This window comes from Oryctolagus cuniculus, chromosome 20 (genome assembly GCF_964237555.1).
Source record: "Oryctolagus cuniculus chromosome 20, mOryCun1.1, whole genome shotgun sequence".
Taxonomy (NCBI): Eukaryota; Metazoa; Chordata; class Mammalia; order Lagomorpha; family Leporidae; genus Oryctolagus; species Oryctolagus cuniculus.
In genome coordinates, this window is record NC_091451.1 from 18,202,834 (window position 1) to 18,222,046 (window position 19,213).

A 19,213-nucleotide genomic window follows, 5' to 3' on the forward strand; every position below is an offset into this window, starting at 1 on the left:
TGCCATGGTGCAGTAGATAAGGGATTTAAGTCTGTGAGGTTCAGTGAAATCCTAAGGCAGTAAGTATAGTGGAAGAAAACAAAATGTCTGAGACTAAGTTCTGGGCTACTCCCAGTGTTCGGAGGTTGAGCGGCGGAAGGAAAAACCAGGAAGGGGACTGAAGAGGAACAGCTCTCTCCTGAGGATAGGAGGACAGTCGGACAGAACTACATGACAAGAGTGCCAAGGAAGAGGGCGGGAGAACAGGAGAATGCTATGGAGAGGTGGAGGACCTGAGTGAGGCCTGACCATGGCCAGTGACAGCATGGGCGTCACGGTGCCATTGGCTGTGACAGCATGGAGATTTTGGTGACATGGGCAACATTGGGATCCTTGGTTGGATGGTGAAAAAGCCTGATTAGAATTGGTTCAGGTGAAAATGAGAGATAAGGAAATGGAGACAGAATTTATAGTTCTTGAGAGATTTTTTGCTATTGGATGGGAAGTGGGGGAGAATAGGTAAATTGAGGTATAAAAAGGATGGCAATTAGTGTAGGATGCATCAAGATGGGAGTTTTTCCTTTTACTAGAGATAAAGGAGTTGGTTGACAGAATGTTCTCCTAAGTACACAGTACAGCCTGGGGTCAAGTGCATCCAGTAGTGGTTTGGCCACATTAGCTGGAGATAGGCATTGCTGCTCTAGATGTGAACAGATACATACAAAGGCACTTCACAATGCTTGTGGAAAAAATGGAGTTAAAAAATTATTTTGGTGCAAAATTTTATTTATGGAATTGATGAGTATGAGGGATCTCCAAATGGTTCCGGGAAGATGCACTTGATGTAAAAGCTATGCACAACCTCACATTGTTTTGTGCTAATACAAGCTTATTTTTTGATTCCATTCTTCCATGAGCTCTCAGAAGTATACATGGGTGAGTATATGTAGTTGTGAGAAGATGCTGTGGTTTTCCTTTATTTCTGTTTTCTAAGAAAGATAGTTAATGTCAGATGAGAATGAGGAAGAGGTAAAAGTACAAAATCATTTACCAACAGGAGGAGTTTAAATTGGTCAGGAAAGCACAGTAAGATTTCTGAGCAGAATGGAAAGCAATTTCAGATTAGTGTTATTCTTTATCAATCAGCCACAAGGGGCCGGTCTTTGTGACACAGCAGTTTAAATCACTGCCTGTAATGTTGGCAATGCCAGTTTAAGTGCTGCTTGTTCCACTTCTGATGCAGCTCCCTGCTGATGCACCTGGGAAAGCAGCAGAAGATGGCCCAAGCACTTGACCCCTGCCACGCAGGTAGGTGACCTGGATGGAGTTCCTGCTTCTTGGCTTCCGCAGAGGCTGTGGCCATGTAGGGAGTGAACCAATGGATGGAAGATAACTCACTCATATTCTCTTTCCCTCTCTCTGCCTGTCAAATAAATAAATCAATCTTAACAACAAAAACAGCTGGCATAGTTGTTTATTGGTCTCTAGCCTGGGTCAGTTGCTGTGGTGGAGGAAGAGAACCCAAGGAGAACTGTGTCCAGTTGCTGGAATGGTACCTTGGCCTGACTTGGTAACAAATGCAAGGCAGTGAATGGGGTCACCACAGACCAGGCTGGGAAGGGAGGAAGGTGAAGGTAGAGATGATCGGTCATCAAAAGTGGTCAAGGATGGCATTCAGTGGCCACTGATGGGAACTGCGGAGGCTGACATACTATAGAGGAAATGAGCTGGAGATATCTTTGAAATAAAAAGTTGGCAGCTTTCCTTAATCCCAAAAGACATTTAAAATTAGTTACTTTAGCTGTGTGACTGGGGAAAAATACATTTTTCAGGTGTGACTCTAACTCATTTTGTACCAGGCTATTCATACTGATATTCTTGGACGTCATTCAGAACTGGATGCACAATTAGTGACTGTTGAATTCCACTGGACTTCTACTGACCTGTTGCAGTTTGGAATTGTAGGGCAGGCCTATCAGGTGCCCAAACTCCTGAAAGGAGAAAAAACTGAAAGGTAAGATCTCGGGTGCTACAATAAAAGAAGCTTTGGCACAAGACAGATGAGAGATCATCGCATAGATGGCATCTATTTGCTTGTGAAGTAAAGACACAGAAAGAAATCTCCCAACTATAGATGTGTCACATGAGTTTATCTTGATGTATTGCTGAATAATAGTAATAATAATAATAAAGCTTGCTTGGGAAATAATAGAAGTATACTAACTGAAGACATGACAATGGTAAAATGTGTTTATATAAGTAAATATATTCGGTATCACAGATGAATCTTGTCATATTTTACAATACCTCAGGCATTATTGACCCAAACCATGACAATAGTTGGCTTCATTTCACATTTATTGAAAATCTACTCTAAGTATTTTCACATACATTGTGTTTCTACTGGAGATGGTGCTGATGATTAACATATGTTGTCTAGAAGCAGAGCCTTCTGAATTGACACCAAAATATGATAATTGCCATTTTTATTAAATATCCAGCTGGTGCACTTGGAAAATGTTGTCTCAGCATCTTGCATTGGTTTTATTTTGGATTCCAACTTCCCTATTGATTTCATTCTGTTTTCTAGGAGAGCGGTAGGGTGCAAATCAGGATTACAAATGTTTTTTTCTGCATTGCTGATTTTTTTTCCCAAATGATTGGCAGTTCAAGGTTTGTGAATCTGTCAGAGGCTTTATCCCAGAATTACTGGCAGCAATTATTTCTTGAAAGAGTTTTAAATCAATTCCTCTATGAGTACATGATATAGAACTTAGGGGCACAGTGTCTTCAGTCTTAATGTGACCATTGGTTTAATTTGGGAGAGTTAGGATGAGGCCCATCCCTAACTTTACAATGGAATTTCTCCCTATTGCTGTATTCTTGTCAAAACAAGAACAACAAAAAAGTCCCTAGGATCATCACAAGATTTCCTTACTTTTGGAGCTTTAACAATGCCTCTGCCAAATAGTTTCAAGACTGACCACTTTCAAACAAGTAGAGAGTAGAAGGCATTGGTGCATCAGTTACATTTTGAACATGGTTCTCATTAACCCATGTCTCTGCCTGTTGATGGCTATGTTTGCAGTCTGCTTATTTTGTGAACTGAGGTCAGAGTGTTTACTGCAAATGAATGGGAGTGTGTACTCTAGCTATGCCAGTGAGGATTAAAATTCCTCCATAAAATGCATTGGAATCACAGAGGGAATAAATGTGACAATGCCTGATGGGACCACTTTGTTGCTACCTTTGAAATACTTCTAATTGCCAAAGGTGTGTGGTCTGACAGTGGGAGAGAACGCCATTGCAGACTTGGCCTGTGTGGTCTCTCCAGGGTTCATGCTTTGTGGCTCAAAGACAGATAACAGATTGCACACATTCTGGATGGGGCCAAAGATTTTTCTAAAGGCTTCTGTATCTATAGATAGCTCTGTCTGTCGCTACTTCAGACCCAGCAACCAGCAATTTTAGTTTCACTGAAACTGTGTTTTCTTTAAATACACAAGATAATAGCACTTTAGCTGGAATTACATTTTATATAGTTTTGTTTTATTTAATCTTGGAAAAAGAGTTTTCGGTTCTCTAAAGGTGTTTTGGCACCTTTGTCTTTTCAAAGAGTAGCAGCTCCAAGGAACAGACCTGCCTGGAAGATGCGTAGTAGTTGTCCACCTGACAATTGAAATTAGGTCAGTGTTATTTTGTCTTGAGGTAACAAAATGAAAACCCCAAGTGAGTAACCATTTGGGATGTTGCTTAAATACTTAACTTCCTGAAAATAGCTTTTGAGACCAAATAATTACTGTACTACTGAATAATTGTAGGTTTTTCTCTACTCCTATGTCCTACTTCAGAGACTTTTTTTAAATAAAAATTCTGACTAATCAAAGAATAGAATGGACATACTATACAGTTCCTTATCCAAAACCTCTGCCTCAGATGTGTTGTAGAATTTAAGATTCTTTGGAGTTTAAGATAATGAGACATTTGGATTTTAACAGGGTCTGGTACAGTTCTTTTCAGCCAAGCACTAACATTTTTGCAGTGAAACATGAATCTTCACAGTAGGGTTCTATCAAGACCAGGAAACCGCCTATCATTGTTGGTCAAAGTTGTCTTACTTACCCTGTGCTCTGATACTTTGCTACTGAGAGTGTGGTCCAGAGCCCAGAGGTGCCAGCATCACCCAGGAACTCGCTGCCTGGCAGAACCACGGGTTCCCCCCAGACCTACTAAGCGTATGCATTATAGTGAAATTGCCTGCTCCAGGATCAGGTTGACTTTGCTTTAGATTCCCAGGCTTGGAGGGCAGAGGCTGCAGTGGGCATGCTCCAGCTGTGCCCACCCTTGGAGAGAGAAGATGTCTGGGTTCTCCCAGGTGCTGTGCCTCCTCTCTGCAGCCTACCCCTGGTGCCCCTAATGTCCCCACGCACCCTTGGTGTCCCCCCATTCCCTTTCTTTACTTTTTCTTTCATTTTAAAAAATGATTTTTAGTGGATTACCTGGACCATTTATTGTAATTCTTGATACACTTTGGACTTATTTGGTAATTTCTATTTATACTACCTGTGTTTCCTTTCTCTTTGTTGTGTTCTTTTGGATCAATAATTTTTTCCCTCATCCTATCCTTTCCTATACTAATTGGTTGTGTATTCTATTTCTGTGTTTAAGCAATAATCCTATAAAATTTAGCACGTATATTTTAATTACAAAAGCCTAAGTTTAGTCACTTTTCCTCCTACCTAGAAATCAAAACATTCTACTTCCATGACCCTGTTTTGTGCCATCTGCTGTTACTGGTTATTCATTTATTTTTTAAATTAGTAATCATAGGATTTTGTTACAGTTTTATTGTGTATCTTTAAATCTGTTCAGACATTGGCCACATTATTTGATTACTACTTTTCAATATGAATTCTTTAGACTTCCCTTAAGTGAGTGTCTTTCTTACAAACTATCTGTTTTTGTCTAAAAATGTTTATTTTTCCCTTATTCTAATCTGTGGTTTACTTAATAGAATAGTGTGTCCTCATGGGCTAGATTCTTCAGGTTCTTCTATTAATTCATTATCACCAATTTCTGTCTTTCAGAGTATGCAGGCATGATTTTGAACTCTATGTGCTATAGTTTGATGGTGCAAGTTGTTATTTGTAAATCAGTGATCCTGTGTTAGCCACAAAATCAAGTATCCTTGTAGCCATGTTTCAGAGGGGGAAACGTAGTAGGTACTACCCAGTAACCAGCTCTTGGGTATTTGGGAGTTGTTGGTACTTGTTGGGCCCATACTTGGCTGCTTAGTTCACAGTGTGTACTTCGGCCTGGTTCTACCATTCATTGTGATTTGAGGGCTGTGTGTCGTTTGAGTTTTTCCAACAGGCTCGGTGTAGCCATAAGGATCTCAAGTTCTCTCTTATGTGCCCTCTTGGCTTGTATATGCAAAACATCAAGTCCTATGGGAACAAACAGGATACAAAGTACAACCTTGAGAGGAGGGGATTGCAATGTGTTGGGCTCATTAGGCTTAAATTATGTGGAACAATCAATTTGGAAATTACGCTTTCAGCTCTTCAGCTGCATACATTAGTGCAATTTTTTTGAGTTTTTTTTTTTTCATTTGTACTTTCATTATTTTGAAAGAGAGGTGAAGGCAATGGAGAGGAATAGAGAGACAGAAAGATCTTCACTGGTTCACTTCTGAAGTGCCTGCACAACAGCCAGGACTGGGCCAGGTCTAAGCCAGGAGTCAAGAACTCCTTCCTGGTCTCCCACATGGGTGGCATGAACCTAAGTACTTAAGCTCCCATCTACTCCCTCCCTGATACATGATTAGGAAGCCAGATGGAGATCGTGAAGTAGCTAGGACTTGCACCAGGCACTCCAAGATGGGACACAGGTGTCTCGAGCAGTGACTCAACCCTGGACATAGAATGCTTGCCCCAGCACATTTTTTACATCGTGCTGAACCTGTAGTTAAAGTGGAAGGATAGGAAATGCTGGTGTACTGTCCGTATCAGTGTACTTGCTTGGTGACCTTTGGCTTAACAGTGTAAAGGATGTTGTTTACCAACAAAGGATGTTGTTTACCGGCAAAGCAAGGTCATCTTTTCTCACAGGAGGTTGCTTTTGTTCTCAACCTTCTGCCCGCCCCCGCCCACCATACCACCTCAACTGTTTTGCAGGGTGCACACCCAACTGATAACGTGTCTTCACTTTTGGTTTCACTGTGTTGTATAATTATCTAGAGAAAGTTCTTCAGTTGGATACATCTGAGAGTATTCAGTTGATCCTTGTTACTGAATATATCCATTTTATTTTTTGGCTCAGTTTCCATATTTCTTATTGACAGTATCTGAAGCAATTCCAGTCTCTGAGGTCTTTCTGTGTCTGAGTGTGCTGGCTGTCATCCATTGTGCTTTGTTTCCTTGTTGGTGTACTTGTGTGAACCAACTAATGCCATGATTAATTTTAACTATGAGCTGTTCATTTTTTCTGATAGCTTTGTGAAGATTCCTTTGGGTCTGAGTTATAGAACAATGGCCTTGCAATTAAGATGACTATCCACAGTTGGGTTTGATTCCCAGCTGGAGCTGTAGACTCCAGCTCTCTGCTAATGTGGACTCTAGGAGGCTGGAGTGATGGCTCCTGTGGCTTCCTGCCACTCACCTGAGATCCAGATTGCGTTCCCAGCTCCCTGCTTTGGCCCCAGCCCAGCATCTCAAATAGAAGTTTGATAGAAAGTGCACATTGTTTTTTAATTCCATTTCCCATGAACTTTTTGAAGGCTTGTGTATGTTTTATATTTGAGTATTAATAATTCTCTTCTTGGTACCTCTCTGACGCTTTGACATAGACATTCAAATCAGTCTTCATGACATTTTATGGTTTTCAGCAGAAATGTAAGTCAATACAGGTGACCAGATCCACTTGAACTGTTGGGTGCTGGTCTCCTTAGCTTTCATTTGTTTTACCATCTGTGTGTGTCTCTAAAGAATACATTGTTACTTTTTGCCTAGTTGTAAAAATGTGAATTGAATAACTTTATGCAATCTTCGACTTGGTTCTTCTGGACATTACTGAATATAACCCTACCATTCAACCCAGCCATCCCACTCCTTGGAATTTACCCAAAGGAAATTAAATTGGCAAACAAAAAAGCAGTCTGCACATTAATGTTTATTGCAGCTCAATTCACAATAGCTAAGACCTGGAACCAACCCAAATGCCCATCAACAGTAGACTGGATAAAGAAATTATGGGACATGTACTCTATCGAATACTATACAGCAGTCAAAAACAACGAAACCCAGTCATTTGCAACAAGATGGAGGAATCTGGAAAACATCATGCTGAGTGAATTAAGCCAGTCCCAAAGGGACAAATATCATATGTTCTCCCTGATTGGCGACAACTAACTGAGCACCAAAGGGGAAACTTGTTGAAGTGAAATGGACACTATGAGAAACAGTGACTTGATCAGCTCTTGTCCTGACGGTTGATGTACAATGTAATACTTTATCCATTTTAGTATTTTTTTTTTGTTCTAGTACCATTGGTTGAACTCTGTAATTAACACACAATTATCCTTAGGTGTTTAAATTTTAACTGAAAAGTGATCCCTGTTAGGAATTTGGAAAACATTATGTTGAGTGAAATAAGCCAATCCCAAAGGGACAAATACCACTTGTTCTCCTTGATAGGTGACAACTAACTGAGCACCAAAAAGGAAACCTGTTAAAGTGAAATGAACACTATGAGAAATGGTGACTTGATCAGCCCTCACCCTGACTGTTGATGAGCAGCTTAATATGTTATCCCTCTTAGTATTTTTGTTTGTTTTTTCTACTTAATACTTTTGGTTGAATACTGTAATCAATACACAATTCTTCTTAAGTGCTGAAACTTAACTGAAAAGTGATCACTGTTAAATATAAAAGTGGGAATAAGAGAGGGAAGAGATGTGCAATTCGGGACATGCTCAAGCTGACTTACCTCAAACAGTAGAGTTAGAAACATACCAGGGGATTCGAATTCAATCCCATCGAGGTGGCATGTACCAATGCCATCTCACTAGTCCCAGTGATCAATTTCTGTTCACAATTGATCGTAATGATAGGACTAAGAACCAAAGGGATCACATAAACAAGAATAGTGTCTGCAAATACTAGCTGATAGAATCAAAAAGGGAGAGAATGATCCAGCATGGGAAGTGAGATACACAGCAGACCCATAGAATGGCAAATGTCCTAACAGCACTCTGGCCTCATATTCAGCCCTTAAGGCATGCGGATCTGGCTGAAATGCCCATGAGAGTATTTCAGGCATGGAAAGCCAAGACACTCTGGGGGAAAAAAAAAAAAACCTAAATGAAAGATCTCCACGAGTGAGATCCCAGTGGAAAGAATGGGTCATCAAAGAAGGAGGTACCTTTCTCTGAAGGGAGGAGAGAACTTCCACTTTGACCATGGCCTTGTCTAAATATGATCAGAGTCAGTGAACTCAGGGGGCTTCCATAGCCTTGGCAGCTCATGACAAGAGCCTAGGGTGATTACTGATGCCATAAACAAGAGTGTCAATTTGTTAAGTCAACAACAGGAGTCACTGTGCACTTACTCCTCATGTAGGATCTTTGTCCTTAGTGTGCTGTCCATTGAGATTTAATGCTATAACTAGTACTCAAACAGTATTTTTCACTTTATGTTTCTGTGTGGGAGCAAACTGTTGAAATCTTTACTTAATGTGTGCTAAACTGATCTTCTGTATATAAAGAAAATCGAAAATGAATCTTGATGTGAATGGAAGGGGAGAGGGAGTGGATAAGGGGAGGGTTGCGGGTTGGGGGGAAGCCATTGTAATCCATATTCTGTACTTTGGAAATTTATATTCATTAAATAAAAGTTAAAAAAAGAATAATACTTTTAGTAAATTCTTATTATATTAATAATGCAAATAGGGGCCAGCACTGTGGCACAGCAGGTTAACGCCTTGGCCTGAAGCGCCAGCATCACATATGGGCACCTGTTCAAGACCCAGCTGCTCCACTTCCAATCCAGCTCTTTGCTGTGGCCTGGGAAAGCAGTAGAAGATGGTCCAAGTTCTTGGGCTCCTGCACCTGCGTGGGAGACCGGGAAGAAGCTCCTGTCTTCAGATCGGCACAGCTCCGGCCATTGCAGTCAATTGGGGAGTGAACCATTGGATGGAAGGCCTCCCCCCGCCTTCCCCCTCTCCCCTTCTCTCCCCCTCTCTCCCCCTCACTGCCTCTCCTCTCTCTGTGTAACTCTGTAAATAAATCTTCAAAAACAAAATAATGCAAATAAAAAGAGCAGATTTTGTTCCGCACTGTTCCGCAGGCCAGGTGCCATGCTAGATCGGTGGTACACATTGCTCCTTTAATCTTCTCTATATCCTGGGGGACAGGTCCCGTGATTAATCCTACTGCCCAGGGAGAGAGAAGTTCAGTGTCATGATTGAGGTCTCACATTTCTTATTCTCACTGGATCTTCCCTCACTCAACCTAAACCCCCCTTTTTATTTGGGGAATTGGACATAGGTTCAGGAAGCTTGTATGTGTTTTAAATTAGGGAGATAGTGTGTAGGGGGCGTGGAGGCTCTGATCTGAGGAGACAGCGGTTTACAAATTAGTCCACCATCCTTTTAGGTAATCACCAGTCCTCCACTCAATTAACGATTTAATAGATGTTTTACAGATTAAGTTAGTTTCCAATCAACGTTAATTTTCATGTCAAAATATATTAAGCGGCGTTGCTTTGGAGTCAGAGTTAGCCTTGTATTCATTAGAGTAACCCAGCCCAGTGCTATAGTTCTCACGTCTGGCTACACCTTGGACTGCGGAGGAAACACGGCTGCCGGGCTGTCACCTCTCATTGACCTGGTTTGTGTGCGGTCTCAGGCACCGGCAGCTTTTGAAGCTCCCAAGTGAGGCTAATGTGCAGCCGAGGTGCAGATCACTTGGTGGTAGTTAATTCTGTGAATACCAAGTTCAGATTAACAGGGTTCAAATTCTGTCTGTAAAATTCAGTACATGTACGACCTGAGGCGGATTTCTTAATATCAGTATGGCTCACTTCTTCATCTTTAAAATGAAGATTCATGATTAAAATGGTATTTACATCTCAAAGCATTTATATATGATTATATATAATACTTAGAATACTGACTACAAAACTATTAATTTTTTACCTATTTTAAATGCCCAACTGAAATGTTAGCATGTTTGAATGTTCAGTCTCAAAAGCATGTTGGGAGTAAGGAATCTTAAGTTAAACCAGATTTTGCATAGTCCTAACCCAGCTATAATATTTAATTGGTTTTGATTCACTTTTTGCCCCTTAATCTGCTTTAAAAGTTGTTACCAATCATGCTCTGAATTCAGGAGGTGTCTGTGGGAATCATTTAAGATGTTTATTTGCAAAAGACTGTGGAAATGAAATCTAGGTATTTGCATAGGCATGTTTAACAGTTTGTAGGTAGATGAAAAAGTGCGTCCCACCACGAACAGTGAACATTGCTTTAAACTGGAATTGAGCACCTTTAGAATAATTTAGTACATACCATTATGATGAAAATATTGAAGTATTGAGGAATTAACACTAACTTAGATTACATCTGGCTGTGCCACAGCAGAGGCTGCTTTCCCACGGGCCAGCATTTCCTCACTGGCTTCCATCCTACTGCTCAGACAAAAGGATTTCACTGTCTTTGTGTCTTGCTTTTTTCATGTTCTTTAGTCCTCCATGTGGACAGCAAGATGATTATCAGACATGGCATGTGTCAATCCTTCTGTGTTTTCTCATAAAATGATTTGATAATTTCTGAGAAATTTATTTCCATTGCTGATTTGTCTTCAGCTAGCAAAACCTCTGATTTTGGGTCTTTCGTTTAGCTTCTGTTCTTACTGCTATTGAAGCATACTTTTAAATGGACATCCATTTTAAGGAAACATTTCAGTAAAACGAGGGAGTGCTTTGTAGTGCAAATAATCCTCAGTTTAGGATTTTCATGAGAAATATCCCTTGTTCTGAAGCCTTGATCTCTGTGCTAGATGTACCCTCGTTTACTATTTATGCTGGGTCAAAGGCAGGTACACTTGCAGTTTCTGAAGATTGTTCTCACTCCAATCTCTCCAATTAGATGTCGTTACCATTAAGAAAATTAGCTATTACTCCTGCAACGTTAAATGTAAACCGGGATTTGTGATGCCACACTCATCATGGCACTGATAAAGTAGAACTTTCCTACTTTGTTCCCATTGCAAAGCATCTGTTTCATTAACTCTAAAATCCATCTATCCATGCATGATAAACTCAACAAGAAAAACAGATATACCCATGACTGTGTATATGTGTGTCTGAGATATGGACCAGCATACAATGAAGATGAGACCTAAATCAAACTCTTCAACATTTTGTCTTTCCCATAATCTAGCCTGTTTGTCCTTTTCCATAAAATAGTTTACTTATCATAAGCATAATACAGGTTCATTCAAAGAGAAAAACAAGATAAAGTCACCTGTAGTTCTACCACCTAGATCTAATAACTATTGTTAACATTTTATTTTTAAATTTTTAACATTTATATAAAGCAAACAAATTTCATGTATTTCATATATATATATATATAGGTTTTTTAAAAAGATTTATTTATTCATTTGAAAGGCAGAGTTACAGAGAGGCAGAGGCAGAGAGAGATTTCCTATCCACTGGTTCACTCCCCAAATGGCCGCAATGGCCTGAGCTGCCAGAGCTGGGCCAATCTGAAGCCAGGAGCTTCTTCCAGGTCTCGCATATATGTGCAGGGGCTCAAGGACTTGGGCCATCTTCTGCTTTCCCAGGCCATAGCAGAGAGCTGGAACAGAAGTAGAACAGCCAGGACTTGAACTGGTGCCCATATGGGATGCTGGTGCTGCAGGTGGCCACTTTACCCGCTACACTGCCACAGCATCAGCCTCAATATGTACAGTTTTAAGAGCATAATGATACTTTCCACCCTTTCCTGTGTCCCTCTCACTCTCACCCCCCTCTTCCTTCCTTTCCTATTTTTCTTTTAAATTTTTTTTTCTTTTAATTTTTACAATGACATACTTTAAATTTATTTTATAATCACAAGCTTACCCCTCCACCAAAAAGAGTTCAACAAGTAATAAATGGAAAAACCACTGTTCAAGTGTATAGACAAGAGCTATGAACAAAATCAAATCTCAAAATGTCAATTTTTCTCATATATATTACATTTTTTGTACTCTGTATATTAGTTACCACAAATCAGTAAAAACATGACATTTGTCTTTTTGGGACTGGCTTATGTTACTAAGCATAATGGTTTCCAGTTGCATTTATTTTGTTGTGAAAGACAGGATTTCAATTTTTTTTTAACTCTGAGTAGTATTCCATCATGTTTATATGTGCTACAATTTCTTTATCCAATAATCAGTTTATTATATTTTACATTTATTATGTTGATTATTACATTATTATATTTCATTTGGGTAAATTCCCAGGAGTGGGATGGCTGGATCATAAGGTAGATCTATTTTCAGATTTCTGAGAAATTGCAATGTAGTCTTACATAATGGTTGTACTAGTTTACAACCCCACCAACAGTGTATTAGGATACCATTTTACCCACATCCTTATCAGCATTTATTATTTCTTTATTTTTGGATAATAGGCATTCTAACGGGGTGAGGTGAAACCTCATTGTGGGTTTTTTAAGATTTATTTATTTATTTGAAAGAGTTACATAGAGAGAAGGAGAGGCAGAGAAGAGAAAGAGAGAAAGGTCTTCCATCTGCTGGTTGACTCTCCAGGTGGCTGCGACAGCCAGAGCTATGCCGATATGAAGCCAGGAGCTTCTTCTGGGTCTCCCATGTGAGTGCAGGGCCCAAGGACTTGGGCCATCTTCCACTGCTTTCCCAGGCCACAGCAGAGAGCTGGATCAGAAGTGGAGCAGCTGGGACTCGAACCGGTGCCCATATGGGATGCCGGCACTGCAGGTGGCGGCTTTACCCGCTATGCCACAGTGCTGGCTCCCTCACTGTGGTGTTTATTTGCATTTCCCTGACAGCTAGTGATCCTAAGCTTCTTTTCATGTGTCTGTTGGTCATTTATTGCATCCTTTGAAAAATACCTGTTCATATCCTTAGCCCATTTCTTAACTGGATTGCTTGCTTTGTTGTTGTTGACTTTGTTGAGCTCTTTATATATTCTGGATATTAATTCATTATCAGTTGCATAGTTTGCAAATACTATCTCCCATTCTCTCAGTTGTTTCTTCACTTTATTGTTTCTTTTGCTGTGAGGAGCTTCTTAGCTCGATGTAACCCCATTTGTCTGTTTTTACCATTGTTACCTAGGTTTCTGGGGTCTATCCAAGAAGTCTTTGCCTATGCCAATGTCTTGCAGAGTTTCTCCTATGTTTTCCTCTAGTAATTTGATGGCTTCAGGTCTTAGATTCCTGATCCATCTTGAGTTGATTTTTTTAAGAGTATAAGGCAGGGGTTTTGTTTCATACTTCTATATGCAGAAATCTTCCTTACACCATTTGAAGACACTGTCCTGTCTCCAGGGAATGATTAGTTTATTTGTCAATGGGTTGTAGATGTGTGGATTAATTTCTGGGGTCTCTAATCTGTTGCATTGGTCCACATGTCTATTCTTGTGCCAGTACCAGACTGTTTTAATTGCCCTGTAATTTGTCTTGAAATGTGGTTTTGTTATGTATCCAGCTTTATTTTTATTGTTTAGAATTACTTTAGCTGTTTGGGGTCTCTTCTGATTCCATATGAATTTTAGGGTCATTTTCTTCCAAATCTGAGAAGAATGTCTTTGGTATTTTGACTGGGATCACATTGAATTTGTAAATTGCTTTGGGCAGTATGGAGATTTTTGAGGATAATAAATCTTCCAATCTGAATATCGATTATTTTTCCATTTTTTATATCTTCTATATATTTCCTTAATGTTCTATAATTTTCATTGTAGAGGTCTTTCACATTATTTATTCCAAGGTACTTAAATTCTTTTGTAGCCCTCATGAATGGGACTGATCTTTAGGTTCTTTCTCAACTGTGGCATTGTTTAAGAATACAAATGCTAATGATTTTTGTGTTTATTTTATATCCTGCAACATAGCTTTTGGCCTTCTAATCCATTCTGTCTTTCCATACCTTCAGGAATTCCTAAGACAGGTATGTTTGGTCATTTGATGGTATCCCATAAATCTCAAATACTATTTTCGATTTTTGCTTTTTTCCAAAGATGTCTTCTAGCTCAGATAATCTTTATTCTGCCTCACCAAGTCTGTTGTTAATGTTTTCTACTATATTTTTATTTCACATACAGATTTATTCTAATACTTCAGTTTGATTTTTCTTTAATACCTGTATTTCCTGGAAGACTTTCTCATTCATGTCATGTTTGGGTTTATTTAACTTACATATTTGCTCCTTTGTGTTTTTGAGAAATCTTATGATCATTCTTTTGAATTCTGTTTCAGGTATCTCATCAATCTCTTCAACTTCACATTCTGATAGTGAGACGCTGCTGTGGTGGGAGTCACTGCCTCCTTCATGCATGCTTCTTGTATTTCTACTTTTAATTTTTGGCACCTGTGGAAATACTTGTTCATTTTCTCTGTTGAGGGCTTGTGTCTTTGAGATATGCCTCCGTGTCTCAGATGTTTCGTTTTAAAAATCCAGGTGCATGCTGGATGGGACCAGGGAGCTCTGGCCCACTGCTCAAGGGTGGGGCCGAGTCCTGAGTGACATCCAAGGTAGGGGTGGCAGATCTGTTGTCCAGAGCGGCAGGGTATGATCCCATCAGATGGCGTGTTCACAGCCTCAGCTGCTTTGGGTCCAGGTTAACCTACTGACCAGGCTGAGTCCACAGACCTACGCGTCAAACTGCACCATCTGTCCACTCCTCAGTGGGAGCCTGGAGCTCTCTGGAATGACCCACCCCAGCACTCGGAACTCCGAGTCCCTGGAGCCAGATGCAGTGATTGCCCAAAGAACAACACGCCCTCTCGCACAGTCACAGGGAGCAGGCATCCACTCTCAGCCTCACGAGCCAGCTGCCTTTCTGGCAGGGGCTCCACCTTGCAAGTTGAGCCTGGGTATCTTGATGGAGTGAGGGGAGGGAAGCACTTCAGTGGCCTAAGTGGGCACCCTGCCCTTCCGCTGCCTCCAGGCCAGACTCAGTGAGGACTACAGATTTATCCCTCCAATGAAATCCCCAGTTGCACGCAGACTGTGGCAGCCTCTCCTAACCTTCCTGTAGTGGTGTTTCCTGGCTGCTGGTCGCTGGGCGCCTTGGTGGAGAAGGGGAGGAGAGCAGTGCAGTCTGCCTTCATGGACGTGGGTGGGCACCCAGCCCCCTGCTAGCACTCCAGGCCAGACTTAGTGGGAGCTGCGAGGTTCTGCTTCAGGCAGGATCGCCAGCGGCCAGGGATGCTGCAAGTTCCTTTCGCCTGACTCTCCGAAGATGCCGTCCTCTCCAGCCACTGGCTGCGGGAAGTGTTGGAGATGTCCCACTCGGTGCAGTGTGGTTGCATCATCTCTGCCGCTCAGTGGCATCTCTCTTCTTCCTGTAGGTTTTCCACTGTAACTTATCTCCAGCTGTCCCCTGGGAATGTTACCTTCCCATGGTCAACGCGTCAGTGTCTTTTTCCCTGTTCAGCCATCCTGGATCCCTTCACATCTTGTTATTTACTTAGAATCTTTTGTTGTTCTCAAAGGCTGAAAATTTTTCTTCCAGGTACTTTGTCTTCATGAGGGGGTTTACAAAGTTTCATGGAAACATGCATTATGAAAAAGTTGCATGGATGTCACAGCTTTTGTACCAAAATAAAATTTAGTTCTATTTTTCCATAAACTTTTTACATTGAATTTTTTTTTAGTATTTAACAGGTTCAATATTGTTCATAGATAAAACTCTAAGAATATGTTAATCCCTTTTTCCCTCTCTCCCCTTCCCTCCTTCCCTCCCTCCCTCTCCTCTCCTCTCCTCTCCTTCTCTCCTTCACATTTGAGATAAGGTATCTTTAATTTACATTGCAATCAAGGGCTTAATGCTCCCATGAGTGGAGTTCATCAAGGAAAAAGGAGAAAAACTCTAGTTTGGAGGAAATATAGGCTAGGGCTATAAACAAAAATCAAATGGAAAAATGACTTTCACCCATATACAGTAAATTTCGAAGTAATCACAGATCATTAAAACTATGGGAGTATTACATTCTTCAATACTCTTTTTGTTGTCCCCTCATTTAGTCATAGCCTGCTACAACTGTAGTCCCATGCCAGCCTCTTTCTTTTTCTTTCCACTGTTGATAGCTGTAGTCATTATATACTGTGTATATCTTGAACTCATCATCATTCCTATCTGAGATTTCCTGTCCTTTGGCCAACACCTCCCCAGTTCCTCCATCTCTCAGCCTTTGGAAATCACCATTTCACTCTGTCTCTGTGAGGTTGATTGTTTGAGTTTGCACATAGAAGTGGCATCATGCAATATTTGTTAGATGCCTGGCTTATTTCTCTTAATGTTCTCCAGGTTTACCCATGTTGTTACAAATGACAAGATTTCCTTGCTTTTAAAATTGAATAGTGAGTGTTCCATTGTACAAATGCACTGCTTTTTCTTGATTTGTTGTCTGTTGATGGACAGAGAGGTTGATTCTGTATCTTAACTATTGGGAAGGCTGTGGTAATGAACATGTGAATGCACATCTCTCTCCACATACTCAGTCCAGTCCCTTTAGCTGTGTCCCCAGTCATCTGCTGGCTGGCTGTTACTGTTTTCCATGATGGCTGTACTGATTTACATTTGCACAGTGTCAAGGGCTCTTTTTCCCTCCCATATCCTTGCTAATGCTTCTTATCTTCTATGTTTATGTTTTTGATAGTAACCTTTCTAACAGGTGTTAGATACTATCTCATTATGGTTCTAATTAGCACTTCCCTGATGATTAGTGATAGTGAGCATTTTTTATATTACCTGTTGGTCATTTGTGTATCTTCTTTTGAGAAATGTCTCTTCAGATTCCTTGTCTATTTTTTAATTGGATTGTTTTCTTAATACTGAGTTTTTGAGTTCCTGGTATGTTTGTGATAATAACCCCTTACCAGTTATGTACTGTGCAAATAAATTCTCTTATTCATAGGTTGTCTTTTCACTCTATTGACTGTTTCCTTTGATGTGCAATAGCTGTTTAGGTTGATGCAATCCCATTAGTCTGTTTTTGCTTTTCGGGGGGAGATCTAAAAATTCATGGCCTATACCAGTGTCATGGTGTTTTCCCCCATGTTTACTTGTAGAAGTTTTATAATTTCAGGTTTATGTTATTTCATTATATGTTGATTTTGTATATAGTGTGAGATGAGGGTCATTTCCATTCTTCAGTATATCCAAGTTTCCCAGCACCCCTTATTGAAGAAATTCTCTGCTCAGCAGTGTGTGTTATTGGCACCTTTGTCAATAATTAATTGGCCATCAGTGCGTGGACTGACTTCTGATCTTTGTTAAGGTCCATTGGTCTGTGTGTCTGCTTTATGCCAGTGTGTTGCTATTTTGATCACTGTAGCTTTCAGTAGATTTTTGAAATCAAATAGTGGGATCCTTCTAGGTTGGTTCTTTATGCTTTGGATCTTTGGGTCTGTTGTAGTTCCCTACAAGTTTTAGGATTTTTTTTCTATTTCTGTGAAAAATGACATTGGAATTTTGATAGGGATTGCATTGGGTCTGTAGTTTGCTTTAGGTGGTGTGGACATTTCAATATCATTCTTCAGATCTCTAACTGCAGGCTGTCTTTCCATATATTTGTGCTTTCTTCACTTTGTCACCTTGGTGTTTCATACCTCTCTGTGCACAAATCTTCCACCTCCTTGGATGACTTTATTCCTAAGTCTTAATTTTTTACCTAGCATGAATGGGTTTGTTGCTCTCCTTTCCAGATGGTTTGGGAGTATATAAAAATGCTACTTCAACATTAGTTCTTTTTTTGACAGGCAGAGTGGACAGTGAGAGAGACAGACAGAGAGAAAGGTCTTCCTTTACTGTTGGTTCACCCTCCAATGGCCACTGCGGACGGCACACCGCGCTGATCTGAAGCCAGGAGCCAGGTGCTTCTCCTGGTCTCCCATGTGGGTGCAGGGCCCAAGCACTTGGGCCATCCTCCACTGCACTCCCGGGCCACAGCAGAGAGCTGGACTAGAAGAGGGGCAACCAGGACAGAATCCAATGCTCCGACCGGGACTAGAACCCAGTGTGCCGGCGCCACAGGTGGAGGATTAGCCTATTGAGCCACGGTGCTGGCATCAACATTAGTTCTTAAACTCTTTATCTTCCCCTTGAAATGTTTCCTTTTGTTTCATTTTTATTTGATTAGGATTTTGGGATACCTTCTTCAGTTTGTTTCTAAGTTGTCATTTTTTTCCTTCAAATAGGTGTTGCAGCATGGATTAACATTTTTTAGATGTTCTAAGTCTTGTTCTGCTGTGGTCTCTTGTCAAGTGTTGGAGACGAGTTCAGTGTAGACTGGTTTTCCTTTGAAGTTATTTAACCTGTCTATATGGAAGATGGTAGAAATTTCTGTTTTTTCCTTGACGCTGCTTCTCCAGAATAAGTCCAGATACCATTTCTTTTTTTTTTTTTTCTTTTTAAAGCCTGCTCATGATTTCTGAGACTTTTCATTGTGAAAATGCAAGTCCACAGCTCAGCAAGGTTCGGCAATCTGGAAACTATGATTTCTTCTTTTAAGAATGATTTTCCTTTTCATAGTTTTAAAATTTTCCCAAAAAAATTTAACATATAAAAAATTATGTGGGACATTCTCATTTAGCTCAAGCAAGGGTTAACTGCTAATCTTTTGGTATGCTTGTTGCCAGTATGTTTTAAACACGTGATTGTATTTTAAAATATTATCTACCGACTGGAGTTATGGACGTTGAACCTTTTATTAATGGAGCTTAGGAAGTTGTTTGTGAGTTATATGGTAATGAAATTCAAGAAATGCCAGCAGCAGCAGAAAGACGTTGGAAGAAATAAGGCTATTTCACAGCATCATGAACTTGAATCCTTGATGTCAATTGTGTTTCGTAAATATTTGTGATGCCTAATTTCATTGTATTGTATTAGGAGGGTTGTGGCTGTGATTTACAAACTCCAGCTCAGATCGGCTTAAAGAATGAGGAAACGTGTTCTTCGCACATAAAGAGGACTGTTCA

The 19,213-nt window shown here is 40.3% G+C and overlaps 1 protein-coding gene across 7 annotated transcripts in view; it reads left to right on the forward strand.

Annotated features, from left to right (window-relative positions):
* RGS6 (regulator of G protein signaling 6) overlaps positions 1–19,213 on the forward strand; it is a 612,852-nt gene that overhangs the window by 145,787 nt on the left and 447,852 nt on the right. The gene's annotated exons all lie outside the window — the stretch shown is intronic.